At 47.9% G+C, this 13,241-nt stretch overlaps 1 protein-coding gene across 1 annotated transcript in view; it reads left to right on the top strand.

Moving 5' to 3' along the window:
- Nucleotides 1-13,241, top strand: part of LOC115181565 (dedicator of cytokinesis protein 1-like) — a 196,669-nt gene that overhangs the window by 173,041 nt on the left and 10,387 nt on the right. The window lies entirely within an intron of this gene.

The following is a 13,241-nucleotide window of genomic DNA, read 5'->3' as shown; positions in this document are numbered from 1 at the left end:
CGCAGCGAGCCAAACAGCCAAGCCCCACACGCCAAGCCCCACACGCAGCGAGCCAAACAGCCAAGCTCCACACGCAGCGAGCCAAACAGCCAAGCTCTGCACGCTGAAGCCTCGACCTTGAAGCTCTGCACAGCCAAGCCCCGCACGCCAAGCTCCACACGCCAAGCCCCGCACGCCAAGCCCCACACGCCAAGCTCCGCACGCCAAGCCCCGCACGCCAAGCCCCACACGCCAAGCTCCGCACGCCAAGCCCCGCACGCCAAGCCCCACACACGATGAAACCCCAACACGCTGGTCTCCAGGGTGCCGTGTTAAGGTGTAACAGGGTTATGTCAGGGTGATGCTGCAGTCAGTCCTGTTGTCTCTGTGTTAGAGGAGACCCCACCACACTAATCCATATGATCTATTCTAGATCACTCTGTCAGCTTGATAGTCTCTCTCCTCTCTCTGTTTCTCTCTCCTCTCTCTGTTTCTCTCTCCCCCCTTTCTTCGCCTCTCTCCGTCTCTCTTCCCCCCTCTCCATCTCTCTCTCTCCGTATCTCTCTTCCCTCCTCTCCATCTCTCTCTCCGTATCTCTCTCTTCCCCCCTCTCTCTGTCTCTCTCTCCATCTCTCTCTTCCCTCCTCTCCATCTCTCTCTCCTTATCTCTCTCTTCCCCCCTCTCTCTGTCTCTCTCTCCATCTCTCTTTTCCCCCTCTCTCCATCTCTCTCTGTCTCTCTCTCCATCTCGTTCTCCCTCTGTCAGCCACCATGGCAGGTAGTTGAGGAAGGTGTCCCTGTAGTTCTGTATCATGTCAGGCTGCTCTGTGCTAGAGGGGAGGATTTAAACTCTTCCTTCCTGCCAAGCTGCCCTGAAGGTAATGGATGTTCACCAGAGACGCTGGTCCTCCATACAGCCTACTGTGGTGAGACACGCTAGCCCTGTCTTAGTGTCTGTGTGTGTGTGTGTGTGTGTGTGCGTGTGTGTGTGTGTGTGTGTGTTAGTGTCTGTGTGTGTGTGTGTGCCATGCTAGCCGTGTGTGTGTGTGTGTGTGTGTGTGTGCCATGCTAGCCGTGTTAGCGTGTGCTGTCTCATGGACTCTGTCACATTAACTAGTCGTAGTCTGCTGATTGAGGGAAAGCTTTGCTACAGACACCTGGGCCTTTGGGCTCCATGTTAGGAACTAGATTTCACCTCCCCACACACCCAGCCCAATACACACACACCCCAATACACACCCAGCCCAATACACACCCAGCCCAATACACACCCAGCCCAATACACACCCAGCCCAATACACACCCAGCCCAACACACACCCAGCCCAATACACACCCAGCCCATTACACACCCAGCCCAATACACACACACCCAATACACACCCAGCCCAATACACACCCAGCCCAATACACACAAACACACACCCCAATACACACCCAGCCCATTACACACCCAGCCCAATACACACACACCCCAATATACACCCAGCCCAATACACACACACCCCAATACACACCCAGCCCAATACACACAAACACACATCCCAATACACACCCAGCCCAATACACACCCAGCCCAATACACACCCAGCCCAATACACACCCAGCCCAACACACACCCAGCCCAATACACACCCAGCCCAATACACACCCAGCCCAATACACACCCAGCCCAATACACACCCAGCCCAATACACACCCAGCCCAATACACACCCAGCCCAATACACACCCAGCCCATACACACCCAGCCCAATACACACCCAGCCCAATACACACCCAGCCAATACACACCCAGCCCAATACACACCCAGCCCAATACACACCCAGCCCAATACACACCCAGCCCAACACACACCCAGCCCAATACACACCCAGCCCAATACACACCCAGCCCAATACACACCCAGCTCATTACACACAAACACACATCCCAATACACACCCAGCTCATTACACACACACACACATCCCAATACACACCCAGCCCAATACACACCCAGCCCAATACACACACACACATCCCAATACACACCCAGCCCAATACACACACACACACACACACACACACACTTAGCAGTGAGACACAGTGAGAAGCGCTGAGCTGAGAGTGAGAGATCCAGTGGTAGTTCAGTGTGGATGGTTAAGGACAGACAGAAGCGCTGAGCTGAGAGTGAGAGATCCAGTGGTAGTTCAGTGTGGATGGTTAAGGACAGACACACTGCCTGCCCAAAGCACTGGTCTAATGTAGATGGATGAGAGAAAGAACAGCTGGCTCTTTCTATGGGAACTCTCTCTGTGTGCTTTCTACTGACCTCTAAACCAATTACAAATGACAGGAAATTACACCATGAAACAGGCCTCTAGCTTCGACTCCAAGGGAGAGCCGAAATGGTTTCCAGTGGATACATAACACATTTAGGAGTATCAGGATTCCTTTAGTACCAGATAAAACCCTATTCCCCCATTATAACCCCATTATAACCCCATTATAACCCTATAACCCCATTATAACCCCATTATAACCCTATTATAACCCCGTTATAACCCTATAACCCCATTATAACCCCATTATAACCCTATTCCCCCATTATAACCCTATTCCCCCATTATAACCCCATTATAACCCTATTCCCCCATTATAACCCTATAACCCCATTATAACCCTATAACCCCATTATAACCCTATAACCCCATTATAACCCTATAACCCCATTATAACCCTATAACACCATTATAACCCTATTCCCCCATTATAACCCTATTCCCCCATTATAACCCCATTATAACCCTATAACCACATTATAACCCTATTCCCCCATTATAACCCCATTATAACCCTATAACCACATTATAACCCTATTCCCCCATTATAACCCCATTATAACCCTATAACCACATTATAACCCTATTCCCCCATTATAACCCCATTATAACCCTACTCCCCCATTATAACCCTATTCCCCCATTATAACCCCATTATAACCCTATAACCCCATTATAACCCTATTATAACCCCGTTATAACCCTATAACCCCATTATAACCCCATTATAACCCTATTCCCCCATTATAACCCTATTCCCCCATTATAACCCCATTATAACCCTATAACCCCATTATAACCCTATAACCCCATTATAACCCTATAACCCCATTATAACCCTATTCCCCCATTATAACCCTATTCCCCCATTATAACCCCATTATAACCCTATAACCACATTATAACCCTATTCCCCCATTATAACCCCATTATAACCCTACTCCCCCATTATAACCCCATTATAACCCTATAACCCCATTATAACCCTATTATAACCCCGTTATAACCCTATAACCCCATTATAACCCCATTATAACCCTATTCCCCCATTATAACCCTATTCCCCCATTATAACCCCATTATAACCCTATAACCCTATAACCCCATTATAACCCTATAACCCCATTATAACCCTATAACCCCATTATAACCCTATTCCCCCATTATAACCCTATTCCCCCATTATAACCCTATAACCACATTATAACCCTATTCCCCCATTATAACCCCATTATAACCCTATAACCACATTATAACCCTATTCCCCCATTATAACCCCATAATAACCCTATTCCCCCATTATAACCCTATTCCCCCATTATAACCCTATTCCCCCATTGTAACCCTATAACCACATTGTAACCCTACTCCCCATTATAACCCTATAACCCCATTATAACCCCATTTTAACCCCATTCCCCCATTATAACTCTGTTATAACCCAATGTAACTCAGTTATAACCCTATACTCCATTCCCCCATTATGACCCTATTCCCCCATTTTATCTCTGTTATAACCCCATTATGCCCCCATTATAACCCTATGCCCCCATTATAACCCCATGCCCCCATTATAACCCCATTCCCCCATTATAACCCTATATCCCTATTATAACCCCATTATAACCCTATTCCCCCGTTAGAACAATATTCCCCCGCTAGTCTATGGGCCAACCCTCTAGTCTAATATACTTAACCATAGTGAATATGGGCCAACCCTCTAGTCTAATATGGGCCAACCCTCTAGTCTAATATGGGCCAACCCTCTAGTCTAATATGGACCAACCCTCTAGTCTAATATGGACCAACCCTCTAGTCTAATATGGGCCAACCCTCTAGTCTAATATGGACCAACCCTCTAGTCTAATATACTTAACCATAGTGAATATGGGCCAACCCTCTAGTCTAATATGGGCCAACCCTCTAGTCTAATATGGACCAACCCTCTAGTCTAATATGGACCAACCCTCTAGTCTAATATGGACCAACCCTCTAGTCTAATATGGGCCAACCCTCTAGTCTAATATGGGCCAACCCTCTAGTCTAATATGGACCAACCCTCTAGTCTAATATGGACCAACCCTCTAGTCTAATATGGACCAACCCTCTAGTCTAATATGGACCAACCCTCTAGTCTAATATGGGCCAACCCTCTTGTCTAATATGGGCCAACCCTCTTGTCTAATATGGGCCAACCCTCTAGTCTAGTATGGACCAACCCTCTAGTCTAATATATTAAACCCTAGAGAACATGGACCCCCGCTCTAGTCTAGTATATTAAACCATAGTGAACATGGACCCCCGCTCTAGTCTAGTATATTAAACCCTAACGAACATGGACCCCCGCTCTAGTCTAGTATATTAAACCATAGTGAACATGGACCCCCGCTCTAGTCTAATATATTAAACCCTAACGAACATGGACCCCCGCTCTAGTCTAATATATTAAACCATAGCGAACATGGACCAACCCTCTAGTCTAGTATATTAAACCCTAACGAACATGGACCCCCGCTCTAGTCTAGTATATTAAACCCTAGCGAACATGGACCAACCCTCTAGTCTAGTATATTAAACCCTAACGAACATGGACCCCCGCTCTAGTCTAGTATATTAAACCATAGAGAACATGGACCAACCCTCTAGTCTAATATATTAAACCCTAGAGAACATGGACCAACCCTCTAGTCTAATATATTAAACCCTAGTGAACATGGACTCCCGCTCTAGTCTAGTATATTAAACCCTAGAGAACATGGACTCCCGCTCTAGTCTAGTATATTAAACCCTAGAGAACATGGACTCCCGCTCTAGTCTAGTATATTAAACCATAGTGAACATGGACTCCCGCTCTAGTCTAGTATATTAAACCCTAGAGAACATGGACTCCCGCTCTAGTCTAGTATATTAAACCCTAACGAACATGGACCAACCCTCTAGTCTAGTATATTAAACCCTAGAGAACATGGACCCCCGCTCTAGTCTAGTATATTAAACCCTAACGAACATGGACCAACCCTCTAGTCTAGTATATTAAACCCTAACGAACATGGACCCCCGCTCTAGTCTAATATATTAAACCATAGTGAACATGGACCCCCGTTCTAGTCTAGTATATTAAACCCTAGCGAACATGGACCCCCGCTCTAGTCTAGTATATTAAACCATAGTGAACATGGACCCCCGCTCTAGTCTAATATATTAAACCCTAGTGAACATGGACCCCCGCTCTAGTCTAGTATATTAAACCCTAGAGAACATGGACCCCCGCTCTAGTCTAGTATATTAAACCCTAACGAACATGGACCAACCCTCTAGTCTAATATATTAAACCCTAACGAACATGGACCCCCGCTCTAGTCTAATATATTAAACCCTAGAGAACATGGACTCCCGCTCTAGTCTAGTATATTAAACCATAGTGAACATGGACTCCCGCTCTAGTCTAGTATATTAAACCATAGTGAACATGGACCCCCGCTCTAGTCTAGTATATTAAACCCTAGAGAACATGGACCAACCCTCTAGTCTAATATATTAAACCCTAGAGAACATGGACCCCCGCTCTAGTCTAATATATTAAACCCTAGAGAACATGGACCCCCGCTCTAGTCTAGTATATTAAACCATAGTGAACATGGACCCCCGCTCTAGTCTAGTATATTAAACCATAGTGAACATGGACTCCCGCTCTAGTCTAGTATATTAAACCATAGTGAACATGGACTCCCGCTCTAGTCTAGTATATTAAACCATAGTGAACATGGACCCCCGCTCTAGTCTAGTATATTAAACCCTAGAGAACATGGACCAACCCTCTAGTCTAATATATTAAACCCTAGAGAACATGGACCCCCGCTCTAGTCTAATATATTAAACCCTAACGAACATGGACCAACCCTCTAGTCTAATATATTAAACCCTAACAAACATGGACCAACCCCAACCCGCTGGTCTAGTCTATTGAACCTTAGCCAGCCACTCCATGCAACAATGTGGATGGCCTGTCATTTCTGAAGTGCCTCTGTGTTTTTATCCCACGCAAACAGATTCATTTGTACTGTTCATCTGGCTATGTGGGAGGACTGGAAAGCTTGTCTCTGTTTGTGTGTGTGGGTCTGAGTGTTCTTCTGTGTGTGTGAGAGGGTGAGTGTTTGTGTGTATGTTTCCCATGGAGGGAGGGAGGGAGGAAGGGAGGAAGGGAGGGAGGGAGGGAGGGAGAGGGGAGAGGGAGGGAATTTCAGCACTGGAAAGACATGGTAATAAACACTGTAGACAATGAGCCAGAGTCCCTCAGATTGGAGCTTTTTATTTGGTGTTTCAGCATCAGGAAGATTACTCACCGGTGTCCCCCTAAGCTTTTGACTGACAGCACACGGCTTAGCTTTCTGCCCTGTACACCGCAGATGGAACCACAATGTCAATAAATCAAATGTATTTATAAAGCCCTTTTTTTTTAAAAACATTATTTTTTTTTATTACATCAGCAGATGTTACAAAGTGCTTATACAGAAACCCAGCCTAAAACCCTAAACAACAAGCAATGCAGATGTAGAATCATTAAAGGGGCAATCGACATTTCAAACAATTACAACGTTTGGGTTTTATAGCTTCCCTGTAGCTCAGTTGGTAGAGCATGGTGTTTGCAACACCAGGGTTGTGGGTTCGATTCCCACGGGGGGCCAGCACAGGAAAAAAATAAAATGAATAAATGTATGAAATGAAATGTATGCATTCACTACTGTAAGTCGCTCTGGATAAGAGCGTCTGCTAAATGACTAAAATGTAAAATGTAATAGCTGAGGGGTGGTGGGGCTGGAGAAGTGTAACCACTGTCATAGACAGAGCTATGGATACAAGGACTGACCATCCATCATATCAACGTTATAGTTTAACCACGTTTTGAGAAACAGTGTTTGTTTACCGTTATATTGTTTAGAAACAAATGACTAAAACAAGAGGTTGATCTTCAAGGTGTTCCTAGTGGATCACCAAACAAGGTTTTCCTAGTGGATCACCAAACAAGGTTTTCCTAGTGGATCACCAAACAAGGTGTTCCTAGTGGATCACCAAACAAGGTTTTCCTAGTGGATCACCAAACAAGGTGTTCCTAGTGGATCACCAAACAAGGTGTTCCTAGTGGATCACCAAACAAGGTGTTCCTAGTGGATCACCAAACAAGGTGTTCCTAGTGGATCACCAAACAAGGTGTTCCTAGTGGATCACCAAACAAGGTGTTCCTAGTGGATCACCAAACAAGGTGTTCCTAGTGGATCACCAAACGAGGTGTTCCTAGTGGATCACCAAACAAGGTGTTCCTAGTGGATCACCAAACAAGGTGTTCCTAGTGGATCACCAAACAAGGTTTTCCTAGTGGATCACCAAACAAGGTTCTCCTAGTGGATCACCAAACAAGGTTCTCCTCGTGGATCACCAAACAAGGTTTTCCTAGTGGATCACCAAACAAGGTTTTCCTGTGGATCACCAAACAAGGTGTTCCTAGTGGATCACCAAACAAGGTTTTCCTAGTGGATCACCAAACAAGGTTTTCCTAGTGGATCACCAAACAAGGTGTTCCTAGTGGATCACCAAACAAGGTTCTCCTAGTGGATCACCAAACAAGGTTTTCCTAGTGGATCACCAAACAAGGTTCTCCTAGTGGATCACCAAGCAAGGTGTTCCTAGTGGATCACCAAACATTTCTGGAGAAAACACACAAAGACCTGTGTTCCTAATATTTCATTTATTCAGAAGCCCTGTTGGCGGTAGGTGTACCTGATTCAGAAGCCCTGTTGGCGGTAGGTGTACCTGATTCAGAAGCCCTGTTGGTGGTAGGTGGACTTGATTCAGAAGCCCTGTTGGCGGTAGGTGGACCTGATTCAGAAGCCCTGTTGGCGGTAGTTCCACTTGATTCAGAAGCCCTGTTGGCGGTAGTTCCACCTGATTCAGAAGCCCTGTTGGCGGTAGTTCCACTTGATTCAGAAGCCCTGTTGGCGGTAGTTCCACTTGATTCAGAAGCCCTGTTGGCGGTAGTTCCACTTGATTCAGAAGCCCTGTTGGCGGTAGGTGGACCTGATTCAGAAGCCCTGTTGGCGGTAGGTGGACCTGATTCAGAAGCCCTGTGCACCAAAATGTTCCCATTTTGAACCATTTCATTTGTCTGAACAGTCGAACTCCGCCTCTCCAGCGGACCAGGAGTGTTGTGGCTAATTGAAGTGCTCCTACTGCGCTGGCCAATCAGATAGCTCAAATCACAGCGCCTACTGCTTCCACGACCCCACAGCAAAGTTTGATACCTTTTAACCTTTAAAACCGTGACCAGAGAGAGACTGTCATAGACCACAGTAAAGTTTGATACCTTTAACCTTTAAAACCGTGACCAGAGAGAGACTGTTAAAGACCACAGTAAAGTTTGATACCTTTAAAACCGGGACCAGAGAGAGACTGTTAAAGACCACAGTAAAGTTTGATACCTTTAAAACCGTGACCAGAGAGAGACTGTCATAGACACCAGTAAAGTTTGATACCTTTAAAACCGTGACCAGAGAGAGACTGTCAAAGACCACAGTAAAGTTTGATACCTTTAACCTTTAAAACCGTGACCAGAGAGAGACCGTCAAAGACCACAGTAAAGTTTGATACCTTTAACCTTTAAAACCGTGACCAGAGAGAGACCGTCAAAGACCACAGTAAAGAGCTGGGTTTTTTTTACGAGTGAGTTTATATTCAGTAGTGTCAACACTGTTTTTTCATTCAACACTTTTACAAACATAAAACCCACTCCTCCCTCCTCCCTCTCGCTCTGCAGCTGCGGTGAATGAGCAGCCAAGTGTACCAAATTACTTCTTGGTGTTAGAAGCTTGTTGTTGTCTTTTTATTTCATATATCGAGGAATATTTCACTCTGCAAGTGACACAGCAACTGATCCATGTTGTTATCCACGCTGGAGTTGTGTAATATAATGTGGTCTGAGAAGAATCATGTTGTCAGGGCAGACATATAGTCAATATGCTGGGATAATGTATTACACCTACTGCACAAACCTCTTTCCTACACAACTGCTTTCATTAGGTTCATGCTGCTTATATCTCTGTTTCTGACTGAGAACGTGATCTTGGATTCAGATAGTTGCTGACCACTGGGTTAGACAGGTGAACTTCCCTCCAGACATTCATTATATATATACTGTTCAATAATGAATGGCTGTATATCCACAAGTGGATGTAGAAATCATCCATTGCCCCTTTGAGTTTTTTACTGAGCTTCTGACCAGGGGATGGATGGATGAGGAAGGTCCTCCATTCCTCCTCTCCTCTCTGACCCCATGTCTCTCCATTCCTCCTCTCTGACCCCATGTCCCTCCATTCCTCTCTTCTCTCTGACCCCATGTCTCTCCATTCCTCCTCTCCTCTCTGACCCCATGTCCCTCCATTCCTCTCTTCTCTCTGACCCCATGTCTCTCCATTCCTCCTCTCTGACCCCATGTCTCTCCATCCTCCTCTCTGACCCCATGTCCCTCCATTCCTCCTCTCCTCTCTGACCCCATGTCTCTCCATTCCTCCTCGTCTCTCTGACCCCATGTCCCTCCATTCCTCCTCTCCTCTCTGACCCCATGTCTCTCCATTCCTCCTCGTCTCTCTGACCCCATGTCCCTCCATTCCTCTCTTCTCTCTGACCCCATGTCTCTCCATTCCTCCTCTCTGACCCCATGTCTCTCCATTCCTCTCTTCTCTCTGACCCCATGTCTCTCCATTCCTCCTCTCCTCTCTGACCCCATGTCTCTCCATTCCTCCTCGTCTCTCTGACCCCATGTCTCTCCATTCCTCCTCTCCTCTCTGACCCCATGTCTCTCCATTCCTCCTCTTCTCTCTGACCCCATGTCTCTCCATTCCTCCTCTCTGACCCCATGTCTCTCCATTCCTCCTCTCCTCTCTGACCCCATGTCTCTCCATTCCTCCTCTCTGACCCCATGTCCCTCCATTCCTCCTCTCCTCTCTGACCCCATGTCTCTCCATTCCTCCTCTCCTCTCTGACCCCATGTCTCTCCATTCCTCCTCTTCTCTCTGACCCCATGTCTCTCCATTCCTCCTCTCCTCTCTGACCCCATGTCTCTCCATTCCTCCTCTCTGACCCCATGTCCCTCCATTCCTCCTCTCCTCTCTGACCCCATGTCTCTCCATTCCTCCTCTCCTCTCTGACCCCATGTCTCTCCATTCCTCCTCTCTGACCCCATGTCTCTCCATTCCTCCTCTCCTCTCTGACCCCATGTCCCTCCATTCCTCCTCTCCTCTCTGACCCCATGTCCCTCCATTCCTCCTCTCTGACCCCATGTCCCTCCATTCCTCCTCTCCTCTCTGACCCCATGTCTCTCCATTCCTCCTCTCTGACCCCATGTCTCTCCATTCCTCCTCTCTGACCCCATGTCCCTCCATTCCTCCTCTCCTCTCTGACCCCATGTCTCTCCATTCCTCCTCTCTGACCCCATGTCTCTCCATTCCTCCTCGTCTCTCTGACCCCATGTCTCTCCATTCCTCCTCTCCTCTCTGACCCCATGTCCCTCCATCCTCCTCTCTGACCCCATGTCCCTCCATTCCTCCTCTCCTCTCTGACCCCATGTCTCTCCATTCCTCCTCTCCTCTCTGACCCCATGTCTCTCCATTCCTCCTCTCCTCTCTGACCCCATGTCCCTCCATTCCTCCTCTCCTCTCTGACCCCATGTCCCTCCATTCCTCCTCTCCTCTCTGACCCCATGTCTCTCCATTCCTCTCTTCTCTCTGACCCCATGTCTCTCCATTCCTCTCTTCTCTCTGACCCCATGTCCCTCCATTCCCCTCTCCTCTCTGACCCCATGTCTCTCCATTCCTCCTCTCTGACCCCATGTCCCTCCATTCCTCCTCTCCTCTCTGACCCCATGTCTCTCCATTCCTCCTCTCTGACCCCATGTCTCTCCATTCCTCCTCGTCTCTCTGACCCCATGTCTCTCCATTCCTCCTCTCCTCTCTGACCCCATGTCCCTCCATTCCTCCTCTCCTCTCTGACCCCATGTCCCTCCATTCCCCTCTCCTCTCTGACCCCATGTCCCTCCATCCTCCTCTCTGACCCCATGTCTCTCCATTCCTCCTCTCTGACCCCATGTCCCTCCATCCTCCTCTCTGACCCCATGTCCCTCCATTCCTCCTCTCCTCTCTGACCCCATGTCTCTCCATTCCTCCTCTCTGACCCCATGTCCCTCCATCCTCCTCTCTGACCCCATGTCCCTCCATTCCTCCTCTCCTCTCTGACCCCATGTCCCTCCATTCCTCCTCTCCTCTCTGACCCCATGTCTCTCCATTCCTCCTCTCCTCTCTGACCCCATGTCCCTCCATTCCCCTCTCCTCTCTGACCCCATGTCTCTCCATTCCTCCTCTCCTCTCTGACCCCATGTCCCTCCATTCCTCCTCTCCTCTCTGACCCCATGTCCCTCCATTCCTCCTCTCCTCTCTGACCCCATGTCTCTCCATTCCTCCTCTCCTCTCTGACCCCATGTCCCTCCATTCCTCCTCTTCTCTCTGACCCCATGTCTCTCCATTCCTCCTCTCTGACCCCATGTCTCTCCATTCCTCCTCTCTGACCCCATGTCCCTCCATTCCTCCTCTTCTCTCTGACCCCATGTCCCTCCATTCCTCCTCTTCTCTCTGACCCCATGTCCCTCCATCCTCCTCTCTATCCTTCCCACTGTTTGTCCCTCAGGCCCCTAACTTTCATTTTAACCACACGGCACTGTGCTATACCTCTAGATTGGAATTTCTGGGTTTAATAACATATGTTAATTTATCATAGACCGCCTCGGGTAACTCTCTCCATATGGATTTCCTACTCGCTGTCTCTCTCTCTCTCTCTTTCTCACTCTTTCGCTCCCTTTCTCTCACTCCTGTTCCCTCTCTCCCCCCCTCTCTCTTTCCCTCCCTCTCTCTCTCTCGCTCCCTCTCTCTCGCTCCCTCTCTCTCTCCCTCTCTCGCTCCCTCTCTCTCTCCCTCTCTCTCTCTCCCTCTCTCTCTCTCCCTCCCTCTCTCTCGCTCCCTCTCTCTCGCTCCCTCTCTCTCGCTCCCTCTCTCCCTCTCTCTCTCTCGCTCCCTCTCTCGCTCCCTCTCTCTCTCTCTCTTTCACTCCCTCTCTCTCTGTATTTCTCTCTTTCAATTTAATGTCTTTATTGTCATGGGAAACATATGTTAACGTTGCCAAAGCAAGTGAAGTAGATAATAAACAAAAGTGAAATAATCAATAAAAAATGTACAGTAAATATTACACTCACAGAAGTTCCAAAATAACAAATACATTTAAATAAAATCTTAGGGCTTAGGCTGGGTTACTTTAGTACTTTGTGGATGAATGAATGGATGGGTGGGTAGATGGGTGGGTAGATGGATGGGTGGGTAGATGGATGGATGGGTGGATGGATGGATGGATGGATGGGTAGATGGATGGATGGATGGATGGATGGGTGGGTAGATGGATGGGTGGGTGGATGGATGGGTGGATGGGTGGGTAGATGGATGGGTGGGTAGATGGATGAGTGGGTAGATGGATAGATGGATGGGTGGGTGGATGGGTGGGTGGGTAGATGGATGGATGGATGGGTAGATGGATGGGTGGGTAGATGGATGGATGGGTAGATGGATGGGTGGGTAGATGGATGAGTGGGTAGATGGATGGATGGGTGGATGGATGGGTGGGTAGATGGATGGATGGATGGGTGGGTAGATGGATGGATGGATGGATGGATGGGTGGGTGGATGGATGGATGGGTGGGTGGGTGGGTGGGTGGATGGATGGATGGATGGGTGGGTAGATGGATGGATGGATGGATGGATGGGTGGATGGGTAGATGGATGGATGGGTGGGTGGATGGATGGATGGGTGGGTAGATGGATGGGTGGGTAGATGGATGGGTGGGTAGATGG

This window comes from Salmo trutta, unplaced genomic scaffold (genome assembly GCF_901001165.1).
Source record: "Salmo trutta unplaced genomic scaffold, fSalTru1.1, whole genome shotgun sequence".
In the NCBI taxonomy this organism is placed as follows: Eukaryota; Metazoa; Chordata; class Actinopteri; order Salmoniformes; family Salmonidae; genus Salmo; species Salmo trutta.
Note: the sequence above shows the minus strand (reverse complement) of the source record. Positions and strands in the feature narration are given on the sequence as shown.